Source organism: Corythoichthys intestinalis, chromosome 15 (genome assembly GCF_030265065.1).
Source record: "Corythoichthys intestinalis isolate RoL2023-P3 chromosome 15, ASM3026506v1, whole genome shotgun sequence".
Taxonomy (NCBI): Eukaryota; Metazoa; Chordata; class Actinopteri; order Syngnathiformes; family Syngnathidae; genus Corythoichthys; species Corythoichthys intestinalis.
This window is the reverse complement of record NC_080409.1, coordinates 42,147,901-42,163,114: the sequence shown is the minus strand read 5'-3', so window position 1 is coordinate 42,163,114 and position 15,214 is coordinate 42,147,901. Positions and strand designations below refer to the sequence as shown.

The 15,214-nt window shown below is 38.6% G+C and overlaps 1 long non-coding RNA gene across 1 annotated transcript; it reads right to left on the bottom strand.

Annotated features, from left to right (window-relative positions):
• Positions 1 to 5,194: 5,194 nt before the first annotated feature.
• Positions 5,195 to 13,271, bottom strand: LOC130930645 (uncharacterized). Its single transcript, XR_009067086.1, has 3 exons — positions 13,142 to 13,271; positions 6,333 to 6,577; positions 5,195 to 6,265 (listed from the first exon to the last, which is right to left on the bottom strand). It is a non-coding gene; the product is annotated as an uncharacterized LOC130930645 (long non-coding RNA).
• Positions 13,272 to 15,214: the final 1,943 nt, after the last annotated feature.

Below are 15,214 nucleotides of genomic sequence, written 5' to 3'. Positions count from 1 at the left end.
TCACGCTACACTACATTTGTGCTCTCATGACGACAGTGGATGCGGTGTCATGGCAAAGTGAGACAAACAAAGATTGGAATTGCGGTACTTTAATCACGCACACATGCATTCCATACACTGTAGTGTACTCATCATCATCGTCATTTTGGCTGGTGTCCTGTATCTTAAAGTGGCTGCAATGAAAAGTGGCTTCTTCCTGCTCACTCTCGGTGGGATCATTTCTTCTTCTTCTCCTTCTTCTGGGAGCTGGCCCATATCCAGAAAAGCTTCACAAAAGCTCCGCAGCTGCCTCACAGCACTTAAATGCAGCATATGCTACCCAAGTACCATTGTTTCACCACTAAACACCCACTTTTTTTCAACATGGAACAAGAAGAGGCTATTTAATGTCACTTGCATTTGGAATCGCTACACTCAAAACTAGGTTGTGAGAATGAGCGATGAGCCTGTGTTATTATATATTTTTTTCTTTTAGCGTTATTTTCTCACTAATTATGGCAGTGATGACATTTTGATTCGCAGTCTGCAAGTTTATGAAACAACACCATCTGTGTGCTTTCCTCTCATTAGCCTAATAGACGCAAAACACGCTTTGTAACAAGCTGTTCACATCCTATTTTGAGACTTTTCACCCGTTTTAAAAGAAGCGCATTTGCACTTTCCATTAATATTATGGAGAAATATTGACTGAAAGTATACACTCACCAGCCACTTTATTAGGGACACAATGCTAGTAACGGGTTGGACCCCCTTTTGCTTTCAGAACTGCCTCAATCCTTCGTGGCATAGATTGATCAAGGTGCCGGAAGCATTCTTCAGAGATTTTGGTCCATATTGACATGATGGCATCACACAGTTGGTGCAGATTTGTCGGCTGCACATCCATGGTGCCAGAAAGGCTGGTCTGAGTATTTCAGAAGCTGCAGATCTACTGGGATTTTCACGTACAACCATCTCTAGGCTTTACAGAGAATGGTCCGAAAAAGAAAAAATATCCAGTGAGCGGCAGTTCTGTGGGCGGAAATGCCTTGTTGATGCCAGAGGTCAGAGCAGAATGGCCAGACTGGTTCGAGCTGATAGAAAGGCAACAGTGACTCAAATAACCACCCGTTAAAACCAAGGTAGGCAGAAGAGCATCTCTGAACGCACAGTACGTCGAACTTTGAGGCCGATGGGCTACAGCAGCTGTAGACTACGCCGGGTGCCAATCCTTTCAGCTAAGAACAGGAAACTGAGGCTACAATTTGCACAAGCTGATCGAAATTGGACAATAGAAGATTGGAAAAACGTTGCCTGGTCTGATGAGTCTCGATTTCTGCTGCGAAATTCGGATGGTAGGGTCAGAATTTGGCGTCAACAACATGAAAGCATGGATCCATCCTGCCTTGTATCAACGGTTCAGGCTGGTGGTGGTGGTGTAATGGTGTGGGGAATATTTTCTTGGCACTCTTTGGGCCGCTTGGTACCAATTGAGCATCGTTGGAACGCCACAGCCTACCTGAGTATTGTTGCTGAACATTTCCATCCCTTTATGATCACAATGTACCCAACTTCTGATGGCTACTTTCAGCAGGATAATGCGCCATGTCATAAAGCTGGAATCATCTCAGACTGGTTTTGTTGAACATGACAATGAGTTCACTGTACTCAAACGGCCGCCACAGTCACCAGATCTCAATCCAATAGAGCATCTTTTGGATGTGGTGGAACGGGAGAATCGCATCATGGATGTGCAGCCGACAAATCTGCACCAACTGTGTGATGCCATCATATCAATATGAACCAAACTCTCTGAGGAATGCTTCCAGCACCTTGTTGAATCTATGCCACGAAGAATTGAGGCAGTTCTGAAGGCAAAAGGGGGTCCAACCCGCTACTAGCATGGTGTACCTAATAAAGTGGCTGGTGAAAACCTATAAATGTTTGGGTGGTTTTAGTTAAAGCAGACACTCCTTTTTTCATCTGTGTAAATTTGACAACGATCAGATCACATTTGATGGTGATTTCATGCAGAAATGTGAAAAATTCCAAAAGGTTCAGATACTTTTTCATACCACTGTACGTATAAATACAATGGATTTATGGTTTATTTTTGTCATGGTATCGAAATCGAGAATCGTGGAATTTCAAAGGTATCGGCATCGACTACTAAATTTCTGGTATTGTGACATCCTTAGTCTGTTGATCAATCAATGTTGAAAGATTGTCAAGATAAGCTTGTTAAAACTGCATGCTTTCTAAACAAATGTTTTATTGTCGTCTATTTTTTATTCTTTTATTGCGATTTACGGGTTTTGCTCATATGAATGAGAGCAAACATTTTGAAATCATGTATTTATTGAACAGAGGAGTGTAGACTTTTTAAAGGCACCTTCGAGAGTGACAATAGGAAAAGAAAACGTTATTCCACTTTTTGTCAAGAAATTGCAATGAGAGCGCGACTGCAATTATACATGGCTTAACCTGCTGCGCACCTAACAGACAATGTCACAGTCATCATGCAAACATCACATCATCTCCTCCATCCTCTCGCTCCATTTCAACCCTCCCCCCCATGAACCCTCAAAATCCACGACGCGAACAAACGCAAGTTAATTTGCCTCCCTCGGAACGTGTTACAATCAGCGGAAAGGTTAATGTTTCTGCTAATTTATAAATGCGGAGATGGCTGTCAGAGGAGGAGGCGGAGAGGAGGTTAGTGGGTGAGGGGAGGTTGTTTTTTGAAAGGCGCTGACACTGTAAATTAAGCCTGTCACGTCGTCTCATCGCAGCGCCGGCGGATCAGGAGACGCCACAATCTATGATGTCAGACAGGCGGGAGGGAGGACAAAACAGCCCTGAGGGACAGACCTCCAACGCCATAACACGGGGATGCCGCGGAAAATGTATGAGGCTTTTGGGCAAAGGTATCCGGGCACGTGAGTGGAGGGCGATGCCGCCGCTTGACGAGCCTGGCGCTGATTCAGTCAGACTCGGAAGGGAATGAAGTCGCCTTTTTTTCCCAGTGCAATTCATCATTATAACATGGCAATCATTTTTTTATATATACAGTGGGGCAAATAAGTATTTAGTCAACCCCAAATTATGCAAGTTCTCCTACTTGAAAAAATTAGAGAGTCCTGTATTTGTCAACATGGGTAAACGTCAACATTGAGAGACAGAATGTGGAAAAAAGAAAATCACATTGTTTGATTTTTAAATAATTTATTTCCAAATTAGAGTGGAAAATAATTATTTGGTCACCTACAAACAAGCAACATTTCTGGCTGTCAAAGAGGTCTAACTTCTTCTAACGATGTCTAACGAGGCTCCACTCGTTACCTGTATTAATGGCACCTGTTTTAACTCATTATCGGTACAAAAGACACCTGTCCACAACTCAGTCAGTCACACTCCAAACTCCACTATGGCCAAGACCAAAGGGCTGTCGAAGGACACCAGAGACAAAATTGTAGACCCGCACCAGGCTGGGAAGACTGAATCTGCAATAGGTAAAACGCTTGGTGTAAAGACATACAAGACCACTGATAATCTCCCTCGATCTGGGGCTCCATGAAAGCTCTCACCCCGTGACGTCAAAATGATAACAAGAACGGTGAGAAAAAATCCCAGAACCACACGGGGGGACCAAGTGAATGACCTACAGAGAGCTGGGACCACAGTAACAAAGGCTACTATCAGTAACACAATGCGCTGCCAGGGACTCAAATCCTGCACTGCCAGACGTGTCCCCCTGCTGAAGCCAGTACACGTCCATGTTCGTCTGCAGTTCGCTAGAGAACATTTGGATGATCCAGAACAGGACTGGGAGAATGTGTTATGGTCAGATGAAATCAAAATAGAACCTTTTGGGAGAAACACAGGTTCTCGTGTTTGGAGGAGAAGGAATACTGAATTTCATCCGAAGAACACCATACCCACTGTGAAGCATGGGGGTGAAAACGTCATGCTTTGGGGCTGTTTTTCTGCAAAGGGACCAGGACGACTGATCTGCGTAAAGGAAAGAATGAATGGGGCCATGTATCGAGAGATTTTGAGTGAAAATCTCTTTCCATCAGCAAGGGCATTGAAGATGAGACGTGGCTGGGTCTTTCAACATGACAATGATCCCAAACACACAGCCAGAGCAACAAAGGAGTGGCTTCGTAAGAAACATTTCAAGGTCCTGGAGTGACCTAGCCAGTTTCCAGATCTCAACCCCATAGAAAATCTGTGGAGGGAGTTGAAAGTCCGTGTTGCCCAACGACAGTCCCAAAACATCACTGCTCTAGAGGAGATCTGCATGGAGGAATGGGCCAAAATACCAGCAACAGTGTGTGAAAAGCTTGTGAAGACTTACAGAAAACGTTTGGCTTCCGTTATTGCCAACAAAGGATACATAACAAAGTATTGAGATGAATTTTTGGTATTGACCAAATACTTACTTTCCACCATGAGATGCAAATAAATTCTTTAAAAATCAAACAATGTGATTTTCAGGTTGTTATTTTTTCCACATTCCGTCTCTCATGGTTGAGGGTTACCCATGTTGACAATTACAGGCCTCTCTAATATTTTCAAGTGGGAGAACTTGCACAATTAGTGGTTGACTAAATACTTTGCCCCACTGTATTATGATGCTTTCTACAACAGTTTTGTCTTTAGCAGCCCTTTTCATTTTTTTCTTAAGTCTTTTGGACGAAAAACTTATTCATATTCCAGGGTTTTCAAAATGTGTTCATCTCCGTCTAGTTTTAGATGACAGTTACTCCAAATGTTTTCGTCTGTGAATCTCAAAATTTTTAGTCAAAAATGAATAAACTTTTCTAAAAACTTCAAATGAACATAGACAGAAGAGCACATATTGTTGCGTCTACAAGGACAACTCCAACTTCGTGATGATAATACACACACAGCAGGAAAAACAGAACATTATTTTCAATTATACCCACCTAGAGGTTAATTTGTGCCGGATCCAGCCGGAACAAGATCCGGCACCTCTTGATTTTGGCCTCCCTGTGTTCCAGGACTGATTTGGGCAGATCTGGCACCTCTTGTGTATAGAAAATAATAATAATAATATAAAAACGTTTTTAAAAAATGTATCGTTGTAGCCCCAAATGGGAGGAAAGAAGGAGAGGAGTCGTTGATAGCTTTCTCCACTTTATTGTGGCAACAATAAGAAAACAGTAAACAAAATAACAGCAGACTGCCGTGGTGACCGCTAACCTTTGCTTCTCGCCCGTCTCCCCCTCCCTTCCGACTACTTCACAGCTCTCCGGTCCCAGCGTCTCTTAAAGGGACCATGCTTAGTTACGGACATTAAAGTATAAAATAAAATAATAATATGCATAAATTCATCTTCAGAACAAATTCCGAAAATTGCATATTGTTTATAAAAATTGAACATCATTTGAAAGAGTCGAAGATTTGTTGATACACTGAAGCTGGACCAACAAATCATGCCCCTGACATTGAAAACAAAAACAAAAAAACTTTGGAACTTTGTGGCATCTGGGGAGCAAACAGCCAGGATCAAATGGTATTTCAACATGCCAAAAAGACAGTTGCATTTACTGTCTTTTTTCTTAAAAGAAGGAAGATGGTTCAAAACAAACCAGAAAAGCAACAACCAGCGATGAGGGCAGCTGCAGCGATCATGCTAACAGGTAGGACCGGGTGCAGCAGGAGGCTAGGGCGGCAGCACCTAGCCAGGTTCACAGACAGCCAGCCAAGCCGGGGCAGGAGGCTGCTACCGTGGCAGCAGCTGGTCAGGTTCAGCGCCACCCGGAGTGGGGGCCAGCTACAGCGCCAGCAATCAGCCAGGTGGACCACCAACAGCCGAGGCAACAGGCTAGTACCCTTATGGGAAATTCAGGTTTGGGCTGCACAATTTGTAAAGCAGTGGGAACTTTGGAGCCAGAGAAGATGGGGGGATGAATGAATAAATGTTGTTTCCGTGTCAAATTTGTGTGGTGTGGCTTATAGTCGTATGCCTCTTATAGTCCGAAAATTACGGTAGTCTTATTGAATTCGGTATTTGATCATCTACTGGCTGTCTGACTTTCAATACAGTCACTGAAACAGATGTCAACTTTGACGTACGCAAATAAAATTTTCTCCATTTTGTCAACAGGCAACTATTTTAACCTACTTGTTTCTGCAAGCATAACCTACGAAAACTCATTCTTGTTGGCTTCAACACCATTTTTTTTTTCTTAATCTCCTTCACTTCCTGCTCGTCACCTGTCAAGTCGCTCTCGCTGCATGACTTCACAGCAAGACACTGAAACAAACAGTGGTGGCATGCCAATTTTCTCTTGTTATGCCATTACTTTTTAATCCGCACCTACTGTAGATTTAATGACATCTTCTTCCACAACAAAGTAGAACAAAGCGTTCTTGGTGGAGGAAATTGGCATTGTTCGGTCGGTCCCAGGCTTGGTTAAGCACCACCTTTCTTGTCAAAAAAAGTGTGTGAGAGCGTCATTACCTGAAGCCTGTCAGGACCGGGTCTAATGGTGTCTCACCTGGCAGAACTCTCAGACTCAACACCAGACGTGCAGCTCAAGACACGTATGATTGTAGCTCGAAACCCCTGACGGGAAAAGATAATTAACGGCAAACTTGTTTTTCAACACAATGACAAGTGAGGTATCATCGATGTTGTAGAAAGAATACGCATAATACGCAGGTTTCAAACCATGGGGGGTTGCAATTTCCATATTGTAATGGTCATCATTTATATGCAGCAAGTTGAGGAAAAAATTGGTTTGAAGAATACCAATTAAGGGATAAATTGGCCTCATGCAAATTATGTTTGATGGAGGAAAGTGAAATTATTTGGGGGGGAAAATAGATATTAATTTAAAGAAGACTAAATTTATAATTTGCCAAGAACAAAGCCTTAAATATTTAAGGAAAAATGTTTTAGTGTTATGAGAACGAGACAAAAAAAGCTAATGTACCAAAAAGTAACTCGCAATTTAAAATAATTGAAACGCTATTTTAACAAATAAACATTTCTTATTACCGTATTGGCCCGAATATAAGACGGCCATGATTATAAGACGACCCCCTCTTTTTCAAGACTCAAGTTTGAAAAAAGACTTTTTGAACTCCAAATTTAATTTTTATACAGAAAATAATTACAGTACATCCGAAACAAATGATTATAACAATATATCTGAGAGAAAAAGCATGTTATTTTGCCTCATTCAAATCTTAATATCTGAACATTTAAATATGTAAAGTGCAATCACATTCGTAAATGAATGGCTTCTGGTTTTTGAAATGTAAACATACCAATCTATTGTGATAAAACAACAAAATTGCAATAATTGCATTAACCATCAAAGTGAAGTCTAACTGTAGCTGTAGTCTTGAAATAAATGTGAATAAGGAAAAACATTGCAATAAAATAATGCAAACTGGTTAAAAGAGAGTAGCTGAGATCTGTTGAAACTAGGGCTGTCAAAATTATCGCGTTAACGGGCGTCAATTAATTTTTTAAATTAATCACGTTAAAATATTTGACGCAATTAACGCAGATGACCCGCTCAGACAGATTTAAATGACAGTACAGTGAAACGCTCACTTGTGTTTTATGGAGTTTTGCTGCCCTCTGCTGGCGCTTGGGTGCGACTGATTTTATAGTCTTCAGCACCCATTACATTGAGTAAGTAATTATTGACATCAACAATGGCGGGCTACTAGTTTATTTTTTGATTGAAATTTTTACAAATTTTATTAAAACAAAAACATTAAGAGGGGTTTTAATATAAAATTTCTATAACTTGTACTAACATTTTTCTTTTAAGGACTACAAGTCCCTCTATCCATGGATCGCTTTAACAGAATGTTAATAATGTTAATGCCATCTTGTTGATTTATTGTTATGATAAACAAATACAGTCCTTATGTACCGTATGTTGAATGTATATATCCATCTTGTGTCTTATCTTTCCATTCCAACAATAATTTACAGAAAAATATGGCATATTTTATAGATGGTTTGAATTGCGATTCATTGCGATTAATTACGCTTAATTAATTTTTAAGCTGTAATTAACTCAATTAAAATTTTTAATCGTTCGACAGCCCTAGTTGTAACCCCAGGTAAAATGATTACATCAAATTACATTAAAAATTAGCAAATAAGTAATAAATAAACTGCCAAACAAGTGAGTCATTTGCATATTAAAAGGGATAAAAATGGTAATTTTCTAAATAATTAACATTTATAAATATTCAATTGGTTAAGAATTTTTGCTTTCACTGATAAAGTTTTTTCCAAGAGTGAGAGAGCCCCTCCCCTACCCACGAGTCTCAGACAAGAGACCGATGGGAAGCGTAGCAGTTGGCTACGAGCTACCGCTAATAAAGAGACGAATTAAACCATTTTTCTCCCAAAACGCCGATCTTGAGCCTCACTACAAGAGTGGTGTGACCCTTTGGACTTTAACCAGACGCGTTTTGATAAGTTTTATTTTGTTAAAATGCTTATTTTGAGAAATTAGTTTTAGCGGAGCTACCATACAATGGGCACTTTCAGCTGCCACAACGTATACTATGAAACGTAGAATTATATTGGATTTAAGTGTCATTGTTAGTATCCTATTTTAATGAAAAAGTGATGATGTATTTTATTTTTTAAATTCATTTGATATGAAAAATGCGCCGTATTGTGGATAAACGGTCGGCTAACGGCAACGTTCGAGCCGCCATTTTAGGTCTTGAAATGCGGCCTTCTGAACAGCTAGACTGAGTTAAAACTAGGGCTGTCAAACGATTAAAAATTTTAATCGAGTTAATTACAGCTTAAAAATTAATTAATCGTAATTAATCGCAATTAATCGCAATTCAAACCATCTATAAAATATGCCATATTTTTCTGTAAATTATTGTTGAAATGGAAAGATAAGACACAAGATGGATATATACATTCAACATACGGTACATAAGGACTGTTTTTTTATTATAACAATAAATCAACAAGATGGCATTAACATTAACATTCTGTTAAAGCGATCCATGGATAGAAAGACTTGTAGTTCTTAAAAGAAAAATGTTAGTACAAGTTAGAGAAATTTTATATTAAAACCCCTCTTAATGTTTTCGTTTTAATAAAATGTGTAAAATTTTCAATCAAAAAATAAACTAGTAGCCCGCCATTGCTGATGTCAATAATTACTTAATCAATGCTCATGGATGCCTATGAAATCAGTCGCACCCAAGCGCCAGCAGAGGGCGGCAAAACTCCATAAAACACAACAAGTGAGCGTTTCAATGTGTACTGTCATTTAAAACTCTCTGAGCGGGGCATCTGCGTTAATTGCGTCAAATATTTTAACGTGATTAATTAAAAAAATTAATTAACGCCAGTTAACGCGATAATTTTGACAGCCCTAGTTAGAACTATTTTTTTTTTTTTTTTTTTCACAAATGTCTAAAATTTCTCTAAAATTTTTCAGGTTTTTTCCCCCCTTGGAAAAAGCCACTGAATTTCTTCCGAAACTCAGACCACCCGATTGAAGAGCGACGACAACGTCAAGGACAACAGGATTCTCGGTAAGAGCCGAGTGGCGCGCTAACCCAAGAGCTGGATTTTCCCTTCTGAACAATGAGTTACCGTCACAACCAAGGTTGCGGTAGGAGTTGGATTATTTTTTTCCTTTTGGATGGATTGAATTGAATAGTGTGCTTCCTATACACCACAAACCCATTGGATCTTTGGAGGACAATTAACGGACAGCTAAATTGTTCTATTTTTGATTTTGAATGTTGAGCTTTGTTTTAAGAACTTTGAACTTCCTAAATGCCTTCGAATATTTTTTGAAGTGTAACAAATTGAACGGTGGCCAATTTTGTGATTTTTGCTTTAAAACTAAACAAAACAGAATAATCACTAATTAGAAAACCTGACCGGTCAGAAGACAGAACAAAACTAGGATAAAAAAAAATAACAAAACAACTGATTGCACCTACCCTTTATTATAATCTTTAATATGAAATTAAGGCGATTTATAGCTAAATGTATTCTGCTCAGGTACACCTTGTAAATTGATGTACAGTACATAACTTTTTTTGTTAATTGTAGTTTGTCCATTGTCTTGTTAATTTGTTAAGTAAATTGCCGGCTTTGTGTTCAAGTAGTATCCGTCTCTGGTTCCTTCTTTACTTAAGTCTCCCCGAACCTAGAACTGGTCCAGTAGCCCACATCACCCTCTGCCTAACAGCAGAGGCGCTACACTGTCATAACAGAACATCACTTCAATGATATCTGGCGCCATCTAGCGTCGTGAATGGGGAGAGTAGCTGAGATCTGTCACAACAGAACATCGCTTCAATAATATCTGGCGTCATCTAGCGTCGTGAATGTCTAGACCGCGAATATAAGACGACCCCCTCTTTTTCAGTCTTATTTCAATGCAAAAAAACACCGTCTTATATTCGGGCCAATACGGTACAATATAGTTATTTTTTATTTTTATTTTTTTTTAATTATGAAAGAAAGTGATATTCAGAAATTTAAAAATAACAAATGAAAAATATTTGTTATCATAAAAAGGTGACCGGAGGTCAAATATACTCAAATATACGCTGCGTTCGAACACCGGATTTAGGTGGGAACAGGGCTAAGGTTTTAGTGTATACAAGCAGGCTGTCCCAAGAGTGATTTGGTCGAGAATTCAAGGTAATTATTATGTAAAAGAGCACCACTTTGATACGTTGTGAAAAAAATGAAATGAATGGAAAAAATTAGCGTAACTTTAGCTTGAAATATTTAAGTAAAATGAATGATAACGGCCCAGTTTTTTTTTTTTTTTTTAGAAATTCCGGGATTTACCCATTTATTTACAAGAATTCTCAACTTAAAAAAGCTTTTTGTTTTGTGATGGCCACCACGTCGGATTTTGTATCCATACACAATAGCTTAACTTTACAGTCAAATAATCAGGTAATTTTCGGCCAACTGCCCGTTTTTTTTGTTTGTTTTTTTGTTGTTGTTTTTTTTTTTTTTTTGTGAAAGACAAGTAATTTAAACATTACTGCATCCATACAAAAAAATTCTGATTTTACATGTTTTATTTTATGTAACATTTCAATCTAAAAAAGACGAGGGCCAGATAGTCGACAAGACGAGATGAGGCAATAGTGATGTTGGAATTCAACCTAAATAAGTTGTGATTGTATTAAAAAATGCAAAATTTTATTTTGTTGAGTGAAATTAAGATGATTCTTCATGCTTTCCTCAAGTATTAAGTTTCTGATATGAAAATTGAAAAGTGTGAAAAGTGATTTTTGGCTGTTGAAAACTTACGTATGTCAAAATTGCACTAGATAAAAAAAAAAAATTGAAGTCACTATTTCGGGCAAAAACTTATATATGTTAAATATTGTTAATGAGCCTGAAACTATATGTGATTATCTCTGCTTTTGCTGATTTTTGCGCATTTAGCATAAAATCTGAGAATTTTATAGCCATTTTAAGTTTTGTTACACTTATATAAAAATAATTCATCAGGATTTTATTCATGAATGAGTTTAAATTTTTTGATCCTGCTGCTCATGGAGATGTATGCCCAAAGGAGGTGCCTGTTTTGGTTTTCGTTCGCTAGTGGCTTTGGTTTTGAAATTGAATTTGAAGTTTTTGAAAATAGGCTCCTTACGGACAGTTGCGGACTTGGCAATTTTGGGGCCTAAGGCGAACATATCCAGGGGCCCTCTTCATGGGTCAGGGGTTAAAAAGGTGAGAAGGGTGTGGAGGAAATATGTTCTGGTACACTAGGGCTGTCCTAAACGACAAATTTTCTCCTGATTAGTTAGCCGACTAGTCTTACGATTAATCGACTAATCTAATAATTTTCTTTTTTCTTTTTTTTTTTTTTTTTACTAATTTTGCAATGAAATTTTTGTGACGCTTATTAATTCACAAAACTGTTTTGGAACACTTAAATTCTTAATTAAAGTACAAATAATCATGTAAATAACAATAATTAATCACAAATAAACAATGAGGTTAAATGCTGATAGCATTTACGAGTACAAAAGAATGGAAAGTAAACAGATTCAGAACACTGACTTTGCCTTTTCGACATTATTCAAAACAATTCTTAAAAAATAAATTCTAGCAATACTTTTATAGTATACTACTATATATAATAGTAGTATAATAATTATAATAATTATTCATTGCCAATCATATTTGTCATGAAGAGTGTCATTTGAAAGCTATTCTTAGTGTAGAATCTGTATTATGTAGTATTTACTCATACATATTTGAATATTAATATTGAAGTATGTGGGATTAACTCCAGAAATCATTATTTATATGACGAACATGACATGCTTTTGCTGTTAACCAGCTGTTGAATGTTTTTGTATGACCAGTGTTGTCACAGATTACTTGAAAAAGTAATTTAATTACTTATTACTGATTACGCCTCAAAAAAGTAATTTAGTTTCTTTACTGATTACTTCATTATCAAATTAAGTTACTTTAAAAGTAATGTGTCAATTACTTTTTACCCATTTTCTCCCTTTGCCGCCTCAACATAAGAACGACAACAGAAAAATGTCATCACATGTAATTGACTTTCCGATGATTGAATTTAAAGGTGAATATCAGAATTTCGCGCTAGCTTAGCCACTCCGGAGCCCTGAAACTAAGAAATATCTGACAAACTGCTTGGAATGAGTTGAAATCAACTCCACCAACCAATTAAACCCCGCTAACTCTAAGATTAAGTCTAATGTCAAAACTTCTGAATTTCGGCTTATGGTTAACATGGTTAACAGCATATCAATGCCAATGTAAAACAATGCAAACTGACTGCACAAATTTGCAAAGGTGGTGGGGGCGGATGCGCGTCCACAACCCGGAAGTAGTCCTCTCAACACACACGCGGTCAATTTGGCCACAAAACGTGGCGGCAACTAAGCACTTTACACTCAGTCTGACTTACAACACATGCCACAGATGCTAAACGAACACATCACCTCACGGCATAAATGTGCAACACGCATATGATGTAAACAAAGCTTGCCAACTTGGAGCGATAACTGCCCGTCGTTGCTACAGCAAAGCTACCAAGCGGCCGCGCATGTAGGAAGTCCAACCTTTTGCTGATACCCTCCAGAATGAAGGAAAAATACTCACCTTCATTCATGGATATCCACAGATCAACATTCCCTCGCATCGTGTCAACACTCGACTCCAATGTCCACCCGCCTGGCCCACGCCTTCAGTCCCGCAACACATGTGACACGAAACCAAAACAGGAAATAGGTAAGAGGTTGTCATGGAAACACATACTGGGAACCTTTTATTTTAGCATTTTCCATTCAAAATGCTCTTCGTACATGACTACAATAATCTTCATTTTACATACATTATGAGGCAATGAAAAAATATTAACGCAGAGACACTAAGGAAACTAACTTTAATCAACGCGTTCATTGTTCTACAGCAGTAATGCTGTAGAACAATGAACGCGTTAGATTACTCGTTACTGAAAAAAGTAATCAGATGACAGTAACGCGTTACTAACTAACGCGTTACTAACTAACGCGTTACCAGTGTTGTTAATAACGGCGTTACAATATAACGGCGTTACTAACGGCGTTATTTTTTTCAGTAATGAGTAATCTAATTAATTACTTTTCTCATCTTGGCAACGCCGTTACCGTTACTGAGGCGGGAAAGGCGTGCGTTACTATGCGTTACTAAGTTGGTTGAATAAAAAAAAGTCTGAGAGAAACGGACTCACGGGGACGAGAGCAGAGCAGGAGTGGGGAAGACGCCGTTGCAACCGCGATGCTAGGTGGCTCCAATAATACCTGACTGCAGCCATAGCCGACAAACTACACCCACATGACATGGTAGATATCATATTATAGAACTAGATGCAAATGACAGACACTGCTGCATTGCCAACATGTTTTAAGGACTACATGCGTTTGTAAACAGCCGCCATCTTAAAGCAGTAGACCTCTCAGGAAGGCCCTGATGTAGAGATCCTTCCTAGCGAACCTAAGTAATTTTTTAAAAATCTAAAATGCTCCTAAATCGGCAAAATCTTAACTTAAATCTATCTTTAAATGATGAAACAGTTTTAAAACTTACACATGTTTAAAGTAGACAGAAGGGAACTAATGCAATAACGGGAGAAATTTTAACAACTTTAACGATTGATTCACAACTTTAAATGACTTCCACACATAGCAAAGGTTACTAGCTAGTTATCGCAATACCCTTTTGTCTAGTTAAGTTGAGGGTAAAGAATTGGGCGAGGGCCAATTGTCCCCCAAACCCTTTAAGCTTCACATTGTGTGACCTGTTTTTTTTTTTTTTTTTTTTTGAGAAAAAAAAATATATATCACTAGTTACTTTGCCAAGTAACTAATTACTCTTACATTCAGGTAACTGAGTTACTAACGCAATTACTTTTTGGGAGAAGTAATTTGTAACTGTAATTAATTACTTTTTTAAAGTAAAATTAACAACACTGCGCGTTACTGACAACACTGTGTATGACTGATTGGAACTGTACTACATTGTTTCGCCACAGGGTGTGTTGTCATGTATTTTATGTTCAGTGTGAAGAAGAAGAAGTAAGTTAAAAGAGGCATTAGAGGTCTGTTCTCAACTTCTCCCTCACTGCACTTTGGCTCTCATGGAGAGCACGTTCGATCATGTGTCCGAAATAAACGATAGCCGACGTGCAAAGTAGCAAGTGAACTGTTAAAATAACGAGCTTAGTGGCGTGAAAACAGCGGGAGAGCTAAGTGAAGCTAACGAACAGCTAAGCGCTGCTAAATGAAGCTAAGCGACTGATACTCTGTCGTCGTGGAACAGTCCATTGTAGTGCGTGTGTGGGGGGGGATAATACACTGTAAATGCAGCATTCAAATGGATTTCTTTTTTGTTTTGTTATTTGTTTGTTTGGTTTGCTGACATAATTATCCATGACGAATAGTTGGGGGTGCTGCTGGCTCCGGTGGCCCAAGCCGTTGCTCGTTGGGGCAAGGGCAGCTGGTTGGGGGCCCCCTACTGGTTGGGGGCCTAAGGCAATCGTCTTCGCCTGAATAGTAGATCCGCCTATGTTTACGGAACAGCCCCGCGCCCTGTTTCCCGTAAACTGATAGTGAAGTCTATGTAAAAGGTTATAATTTTTTTTAAGTTAAATGTTGAACAAAAAAATGTAAAGAAAGTGCAAAACTTCTGTCTTCA